Source organism: Heterocephalus glaber, unplaced genomic scaffold (genome assembly GCF_053883595.1).
Source record: "Heterocephalus glaber isolate CG9 unplaced genomic scaffold, H.glaber_assembly_v1.0 deba00001457, whole genome shotgun sequence".
Taxonomy (NCBI): domain Eukaryota; kingdom Metazoa; phylum Chordata; class Mammalia; order Rodentia; family Bathyergidae; genus Heterocephalus; species Heterocephalus glaber.
Window position 1 is genome coordinate 37036400 of NW_028258305.1, and position 14186 is coordinate 37050585.

General features: G+C 44.9%; 1 protein-coding gene and 1 pseudogene across 1 annotated transcript in view; one reads left to right on the forward strand and one right to left on the reverse strand.

The window, feature by feature from the left end:
* The window catches only part of Galnt14 (polypeptide N-acetylgalactosaminyltransferase 14), a 211110-nt gene that overhangs the window by 51480 nt on the left and 145444 nt on the right, over positions 1 to 14186 (forward strand). The gene's annotated exons all lie outside the window — the stretch shown is intronic.
* On the reverse strand, positions 344 to 1707 carry LOC101706551 (histone-binding protein RBBP4 pseudogene; annotated as a pseudogene).

A 14186-nucleotide genomic window follows, 5' to 3' on the forward strand; every position in this document is an offset into this window, starting at 1 on the left:
AATCTAGGACTTGATTCTCCCCTAATTCTTGAATAAAAATGACATCTTGCAGTACTCATACTTCATGGCTCAGACACCTAACCTCACTTGGCTCTATTCCTTACTCACTTTAGCCTTTACTGAAACAAGTCTGCAAAACTTGGGGATTTATCTTAAGAAGAAAAATAATCACACATTATATTCCCCTTTCTGTAGCTACTTTAGACTTGGGTTTGTTAATAGAAAATTCCTGAAGAAAATTTAAATATAAGTCTGTGGCTTTGCTGATTCAAGTACCCCAGTTAATATTTAGAAAACACCCACTTTTTGGGCCAATAGTATTATTGGGGGTACGTGTTGGAGGGATAGCTGAACAAAGTCTGTACGTCTCAAAACCAGTGTTAAATCAATCTCAGGGTTGAGAGGAAAAAAGGGGAGTCTAAAATCACGAGTGCAGATATATCTAGGATCCTTGTCCTTCTGGACCCACACGTCCTTCAGGTTCTTCATCATTATAAATGTTCTCTGCCATCTGCCACACTTGGATGATATTGTCTTCTGATACAGAACAAATCACCCGAGGTTCATTGGGATTCTAGGAAAAATCAGATATCTTGGCAGTGTGACCACCATGAATAAATAACAACTCAGGTAGGCCATCTTCTGCATCTTCTGGAGATTGCTCTTCTCCAATTTTACTTAAATCCCAGACATTCAGTCAGCGATCAGTACCACTGGAAGCCAGAATAGTCTCATTGTGGGGTGACCACTGAACCTGGAATATTTCATCCTTTTGTGATTCAAAGGAATGCATTTTAAGTTTCAGATTTCTTAGATCCCACAAAGCAACAATCTTGTCAGCTGATCCTGTGGCAAGAATGAATTCACTGTAAGGATTGAAAGAGAGGCAGTTCACTTCAGCAGTGTGAACATCAACTGAGTGGCTTGGTTTGGAAGTGTTGTTTGACCGAGTATCCCAAATCGTAAGTTTCTGGTCATCAGCAACTGACCCAAACAGAGACTCATGGAGCAGCTGCCAGGAAACATTTTCTACTACTGCTGTATGGCCTATAAAGATGGTCTTCACATCCACCACCTTCCCTTCCTTTGGAACAGCGCTGATGTCCCATAGGCAGATGGTATGGTCATCTGAAGCACTAAGTAAGTGGCCACTGAGATTTGTGTTCCAAGAAAGCCCGTAGCCTTCCTTCTGATGTCCACGGAGGCGCAAGTCTGGATTGCACTCTCCAGAGGGGTCTGGTTTAGAAGGATGCTTTGTGTAGTCAAAAACAAGAACATCACTGGATGGAGTCTTTGTTGCAATGATGCAAGGGTTCTGGGGCATATATTGGGCCCTGTTTACTTCTCCTTCATGGTTGATCTTGATCTCTGTTCAATTTTCCCACTAACAGAGGAAAACCTCCAAATTCTCCTTTCTCACTGTCATAGTGTGATGCATCAAACTGGGCATCATCATTAGGGAGCTGTACGCTGGCTATCACAAGGTGGTTTTGTTCATCCAATGTGTGTGCCCAGGACAAGTCGATGAATGTTGAAATCTTTCCCTTCTGGTCTGCTTACATCTGGAAGCCACTGTGCAGTTAGGCTGGGCCACTCTAGAGCATGGGTCATCACCAAATTATAAAGAAAAGGCGTGTTCTTTTTCCATATTTTGTACTCCTCGTTGATCACACGTTCTTCCACTGCATCTTCAAAAAGTTTCTCTGGTGTGAGAAACTGAAAGTGTAAATAAGGACTAAAATGTATAATAGGTAATGTGAAATAGGAAGAAAAGGGGCAAAGGTGAAGGGGAAGTGGGAAGGGTAGGGGAAAGGAAAGAAGGAAATGGAATCAATATGAGAAAATGGAAAAATAGGAACAAAATCTTTGTAAATAGGACTGGAGGGGTTGAAGGGAGGGCTGGGCAAGGGTGAAAAATAAGAAACAAGAGAGACTATGTAAAGGTGCAGATTTCCAATGATGAATGTCATTATATTGTATACCTAAAACGTACCAATGATTAGAATGAATAATCGATAATGCAAAATAGGAAGAAAAGGTCCAAAGGGGTAGGGGTAGTGGGAGGGGCAGGGGAAAGGAAAGAAGGGAAAGGAAAAATGATGAGAAATGGAAAAAATGGAAATAAAGTCTTTGTAAATAGGGAAGGGTGGAGGGCGTGAAGGGAGGGCTAGGAATGGGGAAAAAATAAGAACCAAGATGCATTATGTACAGGTACAATTCCCAACGAGAAATGTAATTGTGTTGTATACCTACAATGTACCAATAAAAGAATTTAATAAAAAAAAAAAAAGAAAAGAAACACTACCTCTAATAGAAAAAAAAAAAACTGCTTCCTTGTCAGCCGTGGCAGCAGGAGAGCCAGGAGGACCCTGGGGCCGAAGGACGACGTGGGAGGGGCCAAGAGGCTGTGGGCCGTTAATCTCTTGTTAATTATAACTGCTGGTTGGGTGGCCTTAGCAGGATTATCTGCTGGTCTATGTTTGCAGGAATCTTTCTTTCCTGCCCTGTTGATGTGACTCAGGGGACCCAACCCTTTTCATATCAGTTTGAGCATCCTATAACTAGGGAGACAGATCCACCACTCGGAGTAACATCTTGCCTTCCAAAGGCACATATAAATGACTTTTGGATAGGGTGGGCTCGATTAAAATCAAATTGATTTAAATCATGATTTGAATCACTAGTCAGGAAGAGTCGATTAAATCAATACTTTCCTTCAAAAATGCATTCGTTTTTGATATAATTTTAATGCACAGCCTTCACAACTCTGACAGAGATAGATGTGGTTTTCATTTTTAGAAGTTATATACCATGCATTTTTAAGCTGTGATTTATTTTGACATTTCGTTGAATCAATTTTGCAACCACGTCTGAGTCTTGAGTGATGACTTGGTTATTTTATTTACCAAAGCTAATCAAACAAATGTGTATAATTTTCCCAACAAAATAAGCATGTGCACTTTTGAATGTTTAACTGTTTTTTTCTGTAAATGAAAAAATGTGCATTTGCTGAGATAAATTAGATTGTTCCAGGCAGATCCAACCCAAAACCCTTGTGCTAAGTATATTTTTGAGTCAACCCAGTCTTTACCTTTCCTGCTGTTTATTTATGTGTCAGAAAAGAAAGGGAAACTTTTCTATTTGTGTGGTTCCCAGACCATTTTTTAAAGTTTAGATTGGGTTACAGTAGTCTTCCTTGGAAAACACACTTGCTATGTGGAGAAGAAATAGCTGTAATTAGAAACTTGACATTAGTGTTAATCGTTGTTGTGAACCCTTGTGCTTGACCTCTGCCAGCTATTTGTGTGACCTTTGTTGAAACCTTATCAACATCTTCTGTGATTAACTGAACCTTACCATATCTGAACAAACATTCTTCACTAGGATCAGTTGGATTTTATTTTCAGGAAATAATTTTAACAGCCCAATGTTTGGAATCAGATTTGGTTTTAGAGGGGGCGAGGCTGTGGAAGGGCCTGCTTCTTTTCCATTGTATCAGCTTCAGAATGTGGGACGGGCCTCTTAGATCTTGAGAGATCCAGAGGTCATATGTGAGTTTATGGATGCCCTGCTGTCTTTTCTGAGACTGTTACTGGCTTCAACCCATGACTTCTTCTCTTAGAAGTGGGCTACAAGTTTTCTACCTGGTGGAGAATCAAGGATCTGCATCTTTCAAGGCGAGGCAGGTACCTTCTGGCTTTGTTTTCCTGGGATTTATAGCACTGATAGGATACCATTATCTCACTCCCTTCATGCACTTGTAAGTGAAGAGAATCCTATGATTAACGTCACAAAGGACACAGTAATTTTCCTGGTCCATCTTCAGATTAACTTTTTAGTGTATAAATGACGTTACATGCACAAATCACAGAGAAACCTTGAGGAACTACGTCCTCTGAGACTCCCAGAACAGGATGTTTGCTGTAATAAATCATTCCTGGATTTGGCTAATTTCTCCTTTGTCATTTTCTCTGCAAAATAATGATTAAAAAAATCTCTATATATGGATATCTATTGTTCATTCATTCCTGGATTTGGGTAATTTCTCTTTTGTCATTTTCTCTGCAAAATAATGATTTTTAAAAAAATCCCTCCATATATGGATGTCTTAACTATCGTTCATTTACAGCTGACCTTTGCTGGGCTTTTATAGAGCTGCACTTAAACTCTTAGTGTAGCAGAAACCACACAGTTCCTAATAGGGATATCAGATTTAGCAAATAAAAATAGAGGGTACTCAGTTAAATTTGAATATCAGACGAATAATAGCAATGAATAACTTTTTTTAGAATAAATATATCCTCTGTGATATTTGAGATATACTAAAAGCTTATAAATGGTGTATCCGAAGTTCAGATGACCAGCTGTCCTGCATTTTGTCTGACAGCCGTGTTCTCCCTATAATTCTTGGTCATGATTTTTTTTCAGGGTCCCAAATGTGCTGAGTAATGTAGTCCACTGTTTAAGTGGGCAGGCTTTTTTGAGTTAATTGCATGTTCTGCTTTTCTGTGTCCTGTTTCATTTTGAAAAAAATTCTCTTTCCTCAGCTGATTTTGCCTCATGCACTGTTCTCATTACCATGTGCTACTGCTTCCCTCTGAGTGCATGTCCTGACACTTGCAGGTTTCATGCCTGCCGAAGCCAACCTGGCAGGCACCAGCTCCCAGGGGACTAGTCAAGCCCAGGACTGCTGTGGTAGCTGCAGTGCCCAGCACTGGTTAGCCCTGGGGCCACTAAGAGGCTGAGCATCTGGAGGTGATTACCGGAGGGATTAGCTGTAGAAGGAGCTGAGGGACGTGAACATCACTGTACCCAGGACGGGAGACCTGTGTGGTACTGTGAGACTACATGGAGGAAGAAGCCTGTGGGATGCTTTTGGTTGGGTACTACCACTTTGGCAGTTGATGAGAGCCTCATTAGAAACTATTGTCTCTGGATTCATGGCTTTCTAGTTGGAGGAGAATCTCTTCTTGCCCATCTTCCCTCCTGATGTGGAGCATGGGTGGTGGCAGTTGATTCAAACAAGCTACTGTCCCAAAGAAGTGGTCACAAAAGCCAAATATCATGGCATGTGTTTCCATGTCTTATTACTGTTTTCTAAATTGAAAATAGTCTGCAGCTGCCTTCTGGACCCACCTCTGTATCTCAGTCTGAACCTAATTCCAGCACCACAGTATGGCTCTTCCTACCCAAGTATTGAAGCAGCAGTGCCCTGAGATGAGGTGCATCTGGTGAATTCTTTCTCTACAGGGCCATACTGCAATGGGCCTGAAGTTGCAGCCCTGCACTCCTGCTGGCTGTGAGCCCTGCTTTGCTCTGTGGTCCAGTGCTTGGGTTCTGCTGGCCTATGTCTTGTCCCTCCCTCCATCTCATGACCTCGTGCCATTCCCTGATGCTGATTGCTACTTTGTTCCCCAGCCTGGGGTTTCGCCAAGCTGTCCAGCTTCTGAGCATTTGTCCTGCTTGTCCTGAGGATGCAGTGTGGCCCCAGGGTCCGGGAGCTCCCTGTTCCAGCTGTCTCATAGTGCTGGCCCCACAGGAGCTCCAGTTGGCCTGACTCAGTGCAAGGTGGAACTGATCGATCAGGTCCAGCAGGTAGGAAGAGAAACTTTTACTAAAGAAACCTGCCTAGGACTGCTTTGATGAGAAATTCAGTCTTTTTCCTTTATTTTACAGCCACTTAGCTGGCTTTAAGTCTGGACACAGTTTTCTGGTAACCTTTAAAACAGTAGGGTTTTCACATAAATCTGTGCTCCTATAATAAAGGAAGGGCCAGTTAAGATGGGGTGGGGCTTGGTCAGGTGAATTTAGGATTGTTTAATGTTATCAGACTTAATTAACATCTTCCCAGGCTCACTACAGCTCTGAAAGTTGTCCAGGAGGATCATTACCATTCACATTGTCTCCTTCTAATGAGCCTGAACTTTTGCTGCCATAGCTTAAGCCTGATACTTTTCGGCTGTTGTCCCTGTTGACTAATGAATGTAATCGCTACTGGGATTTTTTCCAGCCTCCTTGTTTCAGAAACACCACCATCCCCACTGCAGCCAGTGGTCCCTCAAGATCACTCTGCCCCTTGACTTCTCTCTTGTGTTGACCTCTGGCACACAGGATTGACCTTCACTCCTGCCTTAAACTATTTTTTTCCATTGCTCCTGCCTCTTGGCCTACCCTGCTCTCTCCCTTGCATAATGCTGGTCTTCACAGCTGCGCATGTAACCTGGTGCACAGTTCCCCCTGGACACTACATGGTAAATCTTGATCAGATGTCTCAGCCAGCCTACAATGACCTGATAACCTTGCTGTGACTGAAAAGCTATATGTGTGAAATGGAAATAGAAAGGGATGCAACTGCCCTGCTAATTATGGAATGAAACCCAAAGGTGATGGAATTGAGTAAGAAATGTGTGTATTTTGTTGGTGCTCAGGGAAAAGGCTGCTTAATTAGGATGAATAAGATGGTAAATGAAGATTTCTGGGGATCTTGAAAGGAAACTTCTGGGCATTTTTGGTATCATTATAGGGTGTTATGACTATTTCTATATTATTTTGAAGTTTATTTTTACAATGTAGGCTTTCACTTGATAGAAGAACTCTTCGACTTATCAGGCAAGAATAGCATCTTTGGTAACAGGAAAGGAGAGGGGGAAAGAAATATTTAGAGAAAGAAAATATTTTCTGAGATACAGTAATTGAAAGGAAAAGGATTGAGGTTAAAAAGTGAGAAAGATGGTAAAATGGAGAGAAACTGCTGGAGAAACCAGGAGCTGAGCTTTGAATGGCCAAAAATGGGTTGTCTACTAGATTTCATAACCTTCTATAGTAATATAGGTGAAAAGACATACTGGGAAGATCTACAGCTTGTAATCAATATGAGGCCTTTGAAATTGGGTAATCCTGGCTTGAATACGTACTGTGGTGATCTTGGGCATCTCACTTAGACAAATTATTTGTGGCCAGTTTTACTCATCTTTAAAATGGGTCACCTTTTTACCATTATGACAGTCAAGTGAGATGGTGTTCGTCAGGGCTTAGCACATGGTCTGCGGAATCCAGTTAACAGAAGCTGTGATTATTACAAGGATTATTATTAATACTAATACAAGTAGCAATAGTAACTGTTATGGCTTGTGTTTAGATTTCCTCCCAAAGCCTCATGTGGATGAAGTGGGGCTTTCTTTTCCAGAGGTGGCTGAATCTGGAATGTGTGGTGCTGGGACTAAGGGTGTGTGATTATTAAACCACTACGCACAAGTGATTGGTTTGGCACCACCCTAATTCCACTAGTCTGAATGAGATACAAGGGGCAGGAAGACAGTTAAGGTCTCTTGTTGCTGTTGCTGCTTGTGCAGCCATGAACTGTGGCCCCTCTGCTACCCTGCCTTGCAGCCAGCCAATTACAGACTGAAATCTCTATGAACTATAAGCCAAATAAACCTTTCCCCCCTTTAACATTGGGTGTCAGGTATTTTGTCTCAGCAACTAGAGAAAGTAACTAAAACAGTTAGCATTGATTTTTTTTCCACAAAACTTCTGTAATTTGGCTCTTGTCACAAAGGATGGAGTGGCATTGTGCAACACTTCAATACTTGTTTAGGATATTTCAAAGCTGTGTGTGTACACCTGTGTGTGTACACAGGTGGCTGGCACTTGTGACCTAGCCGTAGTGTCCTTACTTCTGGATTCATCCTGGTCAGTCTTAGTTTACACCTGTTATCCCACAGCAAGACCTCTTTTCACTCTTAAATGTATTCCTGTTTGGATGATAAATCATATGGCTCCCTACCATGGTTCTTACCATCTAAATCAGTAAGAATATTATTGCATTATTCCTAGTCTCCGGTTTTCTCAAATGGATTACAAGTTTCTTGAGGCCACTGTAGAGATGTAAATAGGTGCATACACACCCCCATCTAGTACTCGGTCTGCATTTGCAACAGTGCTCATCACGGAGATGTTGGTGACTTCTACCTTCAGTGGTCATCTTCATGGCCCTGTCCCCTTCTATTTGCTGATTGATGGACCTCTTACAGAAGGGGATCTCCAGAGAATGGTGGGCTAAGAGGAGGTGTGAGAACGGTATTTCTAGAAGCAAGAGTTGCTTCAGAAGAATGGAGCTGTGGATGGAGTGTGGATTTGCATTTCTACCCGTCCCTTAGGGGCCACATGCTTTTAGGCCAATCATTAAACTTCTCTAAGTTCTGCCAGTCACTGAACTTAGCTCTGAGTTCTGTTTTTCTCATACAAGAAATGCAGCTATAATAAAACAGACCTTGAAGACTTGTGTTCTGCCAAAGGCGTTCAAGAAATGACATCTCAAAAACCTTATGCTTTTGTGTGCTGAGGGCTTTGAATTGAGGGCATTTGAGGAAGAGCAGATATGGGCAGAGGCTTGTTCTGAGCTTCCCTGATCTGCCTAAAGATGGGTCCTCCAAAAGGAATTCAGTGGTTAAGCACACCTCCCTGCCTCCTTGGGAGGTTTATCCACCTGGAAGTTAACAGTATCACATGAGAGGAAATGACAGCGACACCATACTTAGGCAAATGTCACAGGCTCTCACCTATTCTTCTGAGATTCTCTTCATCTTTCCCTAAATCATTACTCCCTGCTAAATTGCCTTCTTCCCTTTCCTCTTCCCTAAGGAGGGTATATAAGCTTCTAGGTCTCACTAGATTTTAGGGTGTTCACTTTTTCCTTCATGCAGTGTCCTCATGCACAGGATATATTTCTAAGCCTCTTCTCCTGTTAACCTATATACTTTCAGTTTATTTCATAATCTTAATTATGGAGCTCTCAGAGAATAGAGGGAAAGTTTTCTCACTCCTACAGTGCAATGCTTGACTATAATAGATGTTTAGTAAATGGAAACGATGAGAAGAACAGCTCTCTAAATATGTGTAGACAGCATCACATCCCTGACAGTACCCAGCTGTCTGACTCTTCCAGCTGCTCTTTGTGGACAGTAGATTCCAGGGCTGCTGGCTACCTAGGTCTGCTGGAGTTAAAACTGCTTATGGCTAGGTGGGTGGGTTGGTGGAGCATTAAGGGTTATATTTAGATGTCCACCCAAAGCCTCATGAGGTCGTAGGTGGGGCTTTTCAGAGGTGGCTGGATCTAGGGTGTATGATACTAAGATTAAGGATGTGATGCTGGGATTAAGTGTGTGATGCTGGGATTAAGAAGGCCCACCCTGGGTGTGGATGGAACCACCCAAAAGGTGGGTAGCCTGGAAGGGATAAAAGGGAGAGGTAGGCTGCTGGTGGTAGTGCTTCTGCTGCTGTTGTTGCTTGCTGCTTGCTGCCTTCTGCCTGCCCTGCTTTGCCATGGACTATTTTTCCTCCTTGATGCTCCTCTCCCATGCCACTTTGCCTTGAAGCCAGTAACTATGGACTGAAACCTCTACAACTGTGAGCTGAAATAAACCTTTCCTCCTTTAACTTTGGGTGTTGGGTATTTGGTCCCAGCAATGAGAAAAATGACTAAGACATGGAGTCATTTATTCAAAAGTGAGAGTATCTGATATATTGCTTGGGTTAGGGAATTAACAATTAGATGCAGGCCCTGCTCTTGTGAGTCTTGTGATCTTGTCTGTGATGGGCTTTAGAAAGTGTGCTGTCCCCAATTCATGCATTTGTCTGCAGAGCCCTTCCAGAGTGCAGAGTGCTTTGTGGAGGAAGGGTCTTATTATTGTGTGCTTTGAACTTCTTGCCAGCTTTGAAATGAAATCATGCTATTCAAATGGAATATTTCTGATTCAATAATCGATTCAACAGTGAAAGGAAAAGGAGCAGCCTGCCAGTCCTGGTGGAGTAAATCATCCCGAAAGCATATGCGGAGCAGCAGCCCCTAATAGCTCTTGTAAACATGCTGTCACTCTCAGGGTTGGGCATGGGCCAGCAGATGCTCCACTGATGCCACTCCTCTCAGCTCCTCAGAAGTGCTGCGATATCCAGCTGTGACATCTACTCTGCATCAGTCAAAGAATGCTTTTCCCTTGTCTCCAGGACCGGAGATTGTTTATGATTGTTTCCAAATCAATCTGCAAACCTTTTAAGAGCAGCTCTGAGATGGCTGGAGGCTCAAAGATGAGTCAGACACACTGACAACGGAAGGTGGGTGGGAACAGTCAAAGGAACCCCCGCATGTGTGTTATCACAAATGTTCTCTGCACTGTCCATTGCTAGCTCCATTTCATAGATGAGGAAGCTAAGGTGTTGAGGTCAAGAGATTTTTTTCCAAGCTCACACAGACGACCGTTGCATGGGGCTAACTCTGGGCTGTGTTCTCTGCTTGCTACTCTCAGCTGAAAATCCCCTTCAGAGCAAAGTCCTCCCCTGCAGTGACCTCCAGCCCTTTGCTCTCCATCTAGTTCCCCTGCATCTTGGAGTCATTCCTCCCCACATTGACCTCTTCTGGGTCCCCAGCTAACAGGCAGATGTTGCCTTTGTAAAGTCCATCTAGTTAGTATCACATGCAGAGATTTGGGGCCCATGTGAAAGGAAGATAGAAAGCAGACAGCCAGGGGTAAGGCAGAGGGCCCTGTGTGGCAGCGGAAAACCTGTCAAAGCCAATGTCATCTCTTCCCTGGGCTTTCCCAGTGGTCCCACTGGCGACCCTTTACACTTTTGTCCACAGAGGCCAGTGATGCTTTAAAATATGAATCAGGTCAAGCCCTAGCTCCCAACCCTCCAGGGGGTGTTTGTCACTTTAGAATAAGCGTGTGCCCTCCTCACCAAGGGCTGCAAAGCTAAGCACAAGATAGCTCCTCCCTTCCTCCCTGACTGTGTCCTCCTGTTCTCTTCTTTACTCCCCCTGTCCTGGCCCTGTTGGCCTATGGCTGGTCCTTGAACTTAGGCCTGTCCTGTCTCAGGGTCTTTGTAACTGTTTTGCTTTGAAGCTGCATGTTTCAGTCTCTGCTTCCCTTTATTCGGAGGTAGCTTTCCTTGTACTCCACCCCAAAATGCCGTTCTCCCCTTCCTCTCTTGCTCGAGTTTATTTTTCTTCATGGTAAAGATAATTTACTTATCTTTCTACTGAAATGCAGCCTCCACAAGAGCAAAGTCATTGTTGAATTTCTTGGCCATGATATATCCCCCTTGCCTACGTGTAGTTGGCATGCAACAAATATTTAAGAGCCATGCTTGTACCAAACATGTTTTAAGCACAAGAAATATGAGAGGCATGGGATAAAGTCCTTTATGTTATTTAATCTTCATGAAAACCCCACAGAGTGAATCTTCTTAATCTCACCTTGCAGACGAGGACTCCGGAGCCTACTGTGGAGGTATATCTTACCCAAGATCACACAGCTGGTTAGTGTTGAAGCCAAGACTGCTGTTTAATTCCTGATCAGAAGACCTCAAACACTACTGTTCTTGGGTGACCACTTGCTGCCCTCACTCAAGCAGTTGGGAGCAGGTTTTCTTCCAACAAGATTGTCGGGCTGCTCCTGGCATTTCTGCTGAACGTTGACGTTCTTACTTGCATCTTTTTCCATATACCCAGGACTCAGCTGTTTAAAAGCAAAATCCAATTTATCACTATGTGTAGAGAGCACAGGGCTGAAATAAAGCACAGGCACGCAATTAGCAAGCCCCATGCAGGGCAGAGAGGCAGGCTGTGTGTGGTCATGGCAGGAGCGCTGAGCCAGGAGTCAGCATGGTGTCCTAGTGGGCAGTTTCCTTCATTCTCACCCTCCTATCAGGAGGGCTGTGGGGAAGAAGGAAGGTTACTTTGTCCCTGTCCACTGCCATGAGGGATCCTTTTAGAGGAATATAGGGATCATTTTTGTTTCTAAGCCTTCTTTGGCCGCAGGAGTCCCTGTAAGGCTGTGAGTTCAGTACAAGAGAAGTAAAGGAAAGCAGAATTTTCCAAGCAAAGCAAAGTAAGGAGTAGTGAAATGGGAGGGAAGGCAGAAAAAGTATGAAGAGATGAGAGGCCAGGAGACTAGAGGAAAGTGTGAATGGCAGAGAAGAAAGTGACAAAGGAACAAAAACCAGGGAAAGAAAGAAAGAAATGATGCATTTGGCAGGTACGTCCGCGTCTCTGTGTGTGCGCCTGTGTGGATAATGACGCAGGGAGGAAGGCCCCTGGACCGGAACGAGGGGAAGGGCTCCCGCCAGGCCCTCTGCCATGACCCCTTGTCTGCCCCTGCAGCGGGGGTTTAGGGCTGTGCCTCTGCCTTCCACCTGGGGTTGCTGCTGTTTGCCTGGGCTCTCTGTGTCTTCCGTGATCTTCCCTGGCTCTGGCTCACCTTCTGTTCACCCCCCTTCCGTGTTCTCCTTTGGCCTTCACTTGGCCACCCCCCGCCCCAGCCTGTCCCCTGAGCACCGCCCCACCAGTGACAGCTAAGTCAGCATCTCCAGTCCTAGGGCAGGTGGCATCCTGGCTGTGTGCTGTGCAGTGGCACAGGGCCCTGCTCTAGGCTTCATGCTCTGCTGCTGCCATCTTGAAATGCGTAAGGGTGTTTGGACGAGGGCCCTGCATTTTCGTTTTGCATGGGGCCCTATGAATTGTGTAGTCAGCCCTGTTCCAGAGCCCAGAAACCGACTGCAGGGTCTGAAGAAACCCTGAGTTGTTAGAATTTAGGGGAGGATGGGGATGAGAGTCGGGGAGGCTCAGGCAAGGAAGGGCTGAGAGCAGCTTGAAACCTCGGGGGCAGACTTTTGGGAGCAAGTGAACCGAACAACTGGGTAAGAGCGGAGGCAGGCAAAGAACACACAAGATCAGAACCTGCAGAGCCTAGACCACTTCGAGTCTGGCTGTGTGGCCCCCTCCCTCCCGAGTGGGCAAGGAGGGAGCTGCACGGGTCACAGTGAAGGTGTTACTTGATACCAGTTGGTGAATAAAGCTTCTCTGTCCACCCTGGAGTTCAGATCCAATTGCTCTCCCCCAAGCCACTGGCCGTCCATTATCCTCTGGACGTTCTGATGTCCTCTGGACTCTCTTCAAGAACTAGCCACAAAAGGTCAGAACCCAGATTGATGATGGGCACATCCTCGGTTGACCTTGGTTCTACTTTCATGCTTCTAAGTTCAAGGGGGCCCTGGGACCACTCCACTAATAAGGATGAATGGCCTTTACTGCTCCTGCCAGCACAGCGCTTGAGCCTGAATAGAGCCAGCATCTTTATATCCCTTCAACATCTAATTACCCATACTCTCAAATGTGCATATTTGCGATTGTACAAAGGATCTCAGATCACCCCAGCTAACTCAGTGATTTGGGCATTTGCCTCTACAGTGACATTTGGATGGACCTGAAAAACATTCCGACTTCAGGATGCAGGGATTTCAATTTAAAATTAGAAGTGTGGTTCGGAGCCTTGCCCTTGTTTGTTTCAGCTGCACTGGCTCGTGGCTGTCAGCTGCCTCTTCTCTAGCACGCTGATAAATTGCTGCAGAGCATTTTTCAGGCTGCTAGAAAATGGATGAGTCACAGGGCTTTGAGAACCTAACTGCAAACTTGTTTGAGTTCAAGGTACAATGGGCAGGAGGAAGAAGATGGTCTCCTAGGAAGGGACTCTCCCGGGCCTGACCAGTTTTGCCATTCCCAGTTTCCTTGCAGAGGAACGTCAAAACCTAAATGGATCTCCTTCTTAGGCTCAAAGTGATTTTTTAGGTTTGTTTCATGGGCTCGTTTTGGACAACCTGGCACATGCACTTGGGGAATGAGCTACTGTGGATGGAGAAACCCCAGGTCAGCCCCAGGAAGAAGAAGGCCTGGGCCCCTGCCATGGGCTGATAGGGCTTCCTCACGCTGGACTCAAGGGCAGCTTGCAGCCTTGCTCTTCCCTCACAGAGGTGCCTGGAAGATGCTTTGTGGGACTCAGATGGGAGGGGCGAGTGGCCCGAGAGAGGACTGTGGTGTTGCTACTGGTGAATTAAGCTGTTCTCTTTCTCTTCACCTGGGTTTGGGCCAGCATGGTGCATTTCTCTCCTCTTTGTCACCGTGCCTGCTTCTCGCTGAGCAAGACAGTCCATCTCCCCACCAGGATAGGGGAGACAAATGACAGCAGTAACGTGGACTGAGCAGGATTAGATAAAACCAAAGAGCCATCACACACAGCGGTGGACAGTCATTTAAAAGGAAATCCATCTCTCTGTTGCCTGGGGCCGCCAGAAGAAAAAGACATCTTCTGAGTGTGAGTTCAGCTTTTGCTGCCAGGTGTTGGTCTCCAGGAAGC